Source organism: Vombatus ursinus, unplaced genomic scaffold (genome assembly GCF_900497805.2).
Source record: "Vombatus ursinus unplaced genomic scaffold, bare-nosed wombat genome assembly UNPS02014799.1, whole genome shotgun sequence".
Taxonomy (NCBI): domain Eukaryota; kingdom Metazoa; phylum Chordata; class Mammalia; order Diprotodontia; family Vombatidae; genus Vombatus; species Vombatus ursinus.
In genome coordinates, this window is record NW_020954577.1 from 48057406 (window position 1) to 48061067 (window position 3662).

The following is a 3662-nucleotide window of genomic DNA, read 5'->3' on the forward strand; positions in this document are numbered from 1 at the left end:
GTGTGTGTGTGTGTGTGTGTGTGTGTGTGTGTGTGTGTGTGTGTGTGTTCTGGGAGTGCTGTCCTTTAGAGGTACGAAACTGTGGATCTGTGTCAGGAGAGGATGCTGTGGAGACCAGCAGGCTAGTGCTAAGTCTCCTTTTTTGATCTTTTTGTTTAGTGCCTTTAAAAATTCCTGGGTGTCTAGGTGACTCAGGGAATCAGCTCCTGTCCGTTGGGTCCAGATGGAACTGGCCTACCAGTGCTGCTATCTAATGCTTGTTCTGGGGACCATGGAGCCCATAGGCCACTTGGTTTCACCCTCATCCCAGATTCATTCACTGCCTTATGAGCAGTTTTATCAGAGAGCCCAGAAGAGCATCCCCCGGGGCCTCCCTTCCCATCCCAGATGGCGAAATTTGTGTTGGTCCTTTCAGTTCAACATCTTTCAGATTTTTTTATTCTATTTTTTCTTCCCATCAGCTCTTCTGACTCTTATCCATTTCTTTTGCTTAGGATTATAATCATGATCCTCAAAGGAAAAGTGACAGAAAAGACCAGTGTTTGCTCTCTGAAATTCCATGGTAGACCATCCCTGTATTAGCAAGGCATGCACCCCATTCCAAATCCTCACCCTGGATCATCTTCCAATAGGAAATGTACCCATGCTGTATGTGTTAATGGTTAGCTATGTCAATAAATCCATTTCCCTAATAGAAATGTCTAAAGGCTGGAACGTGTTCTTCCGACTCATTTCCATAACCATGCAATGCATTTTCTGCATCTAGTTGTCCTGTTAACTCAGACCACACCAAGGTTTGACTGCTTTCTTTCTACAACTGCCCAACATACTTTTCCAGTTTCACAGTGTTGACATTGTCTTACTTGTCCTAAAGAAAAAAAAAGGAGAAAAAAAATTCTGTGGGTGCCTTGAAACTGCCTAAAGTATGTTGAAATCGCTCTAAGAAAAGGAGTTAATTTGACAATAATGTGGAAATAACTTGATTTGAGGAGTAATGGTAACAAGGTGATGGGTTCCCAGCCACCATCGCCTGCTGGAAGGAAACTAGATTCAAGTCTGGAGCCTTTCACCCAGATGGTCATTAACAGTCAGGAAGTAGCTTGAACTGAAGGTCATTACTGCTGCTGCAGACTCTTAAAGCAGCAGACCCATAAAAAGCATCAGAGAAACAAAATGAACTTGGGGGAAAGTTTTTTTTTTTAATTATTATTATTATTTAACAATTTACAGTATTGCTAGGTTTAATCTCTTTTCTTAATTTGTGTATTCAAAAAGTCTATTGTAATGGCTGGCAAGGGGGTAGGAGGAGATGGGTGAGGGAATGGTTTTATACATTAATAGTAATTGTCATATATACATACATATAAACACATGTGTACATATATAGTGCTTTGAAATTTGCAAAGTATTTGACAGACATTCTCTTATTTGACTCTCACAAAAACAGTGAAAAGTGGGTTCTGCAGGAATTATTATGCCCATTTCACAGATGTGAAAACTGAGTCTGGGAGCAGTTAAGTGACTTGCCCACAGTCACACAGGTAGAAAGTATCTGAGGGGCAGCTAGTTGGCACACTGGACAGAGCACTGCTTCTGAAGTCAGGAGGACCTGAGTTCAAATCCAGCCTCATACCAAACACTTGCCACCTACTAGCTGTGTGACCCTGAGCAAGTCACTTAACCCCAAATGCCTAAAAACTTAAAAAAAATGTAAAAAAAAGTATCTGAGTCAGGATTCAAACCTGGGGCCCTCAATGCCATGTCCAGCACTTTATTCACTGCTGAAAGCTACCTCTTAGAGACATAGTGAAATCAACAGCTGCTGTACTTTGAAGAAATAGCTGAGCAAATCCTCAATTAAACAGAATCTAGCTAATTGGGACACTCAGGGAACCTGATTCCCTTTCTACCCCCTCCTCCTCAATCCCAGGCATTCTACGTGTAGGACCAAAGACCATAAAGTAAGCTGAAATCAGGGTTATTTTTCAAAATGTGCAATTTCAGGCTATGCTCTGGGCTCAATACAATTCCATCTAATCTCTGAACACTGAACACAGTCTTCGGCATGCTGACCCTGATATACTGAAATCATCAGAGAAAAACGATACTCCTTTTCTGTTCTAACACAGGCAAGTGATTGAGTGCAGTTTTAGAAGGATTTCCAAGAGCAAGGTCTTGAACCAAGACAACATGTGGCTTGCCCCTCATTAATCAGAAAATGAAGTTAAACAGAACAGGAGGCTTTGCTGTCATTGACCCCAGTGCATTCCCCGGATGGTTTTTATCGCTGTTAGCATCATGGACTGTCCCTTAGGATTGGAAGCCACCTCATGACTACCCAATCCAACTCAGTCCCGAATGGCCACCCTCCTCTCGCACATCTCCTAGATGCTGGTTGGCCACCTGCCTACAGTGCAGATTGTCTGCATTTTTGGAAGGCCTGGATTGGACTTAGATGATCTCAGGTCCCTCCCGACTCTCTTGCTTTCGAGCTGTAGCTTCAAGAAGTGGTAAGCTCCCCATCCTTGCAAGTTTTCAAGTAGAAACTGGCTGGATATTCACTCATCAGGTCTGTTATAGTGAGGATTAGTGTTGGCTTTGGGTTTTACTAATGGCCGCTGAGGTCCCTTTCAACCGTCCAATTCTGTGATGCCTGCCTAGGTAGCCTGTTTCACTTGTTGACAGCTTAAGTGATTAGGATATTTCCCCTTATATCAAGCTGAAATTTGCATCTCCAAAACTTCCATCCTTTGCCACTATTTCTATTACTGATGTAAAGAAAAAAACATACATATATAAACATATATGTACACATACACACACATATATATTCTTGATATTCAGAATATTCCAGAAATATGTATGTGTATATATGTCTATATTTCTTGACATCAGTGATAGACATATATAGATATGTATATATATATAGATACATATGGGTATCTTTGTATCTGTGTATACATGTGTACATACATAGATGCTATGCATCTATACATATGTTTACAAATCTATGTCTGTCACTGATATTAAGATATATATGTGTGTGTATATATATATACACATACATATTTCTGGAACACTCTGGATATCAAGAATATATGCATGTATGTATGTGTGTACATATATATTCTTGAAATCAAGACTGTCATATATATGTATATACACACATGTGTGTATATTTCTTGACATCAGTGATAGAAGTATATACACATATATGAATCTATCTCTGTCTGTATCTATGCGCCTACCTAGCTGTCTGTTTTTCTTTCACATGCCAGCCCTTTAAGTCCTCGGAGACAAACACTATGCCTCCTTCTCCTCCTCCTCCTCCTCTCAGCTCCAAACCTCCCTTTTTCCAGGCTAAGCATCCCCAGATTCTGCCATTCTATATGGCCTCTAGAAAAGATATTTTTGATTGTGTGAACCCAAAAGACAGACACAGAAACTCAGGTAGCTGTTCTGTTTATTTATCACTGAAAGTCAGTTCATTCAGTCTCTAGCAAGCTAGCTGGAGACGTTTGGCTGCTAAAATCTAGTTCTGGCCTGTTCTGGGTTTTAGCCAGACCTAAGGATTAGGACATGCATGTGCACATTTCTGCCCCTCCCCCCAGTCTTGGCAATGCCAAGAAACTGTCCTTTGTTATTACTCTACTAAAAGCTTA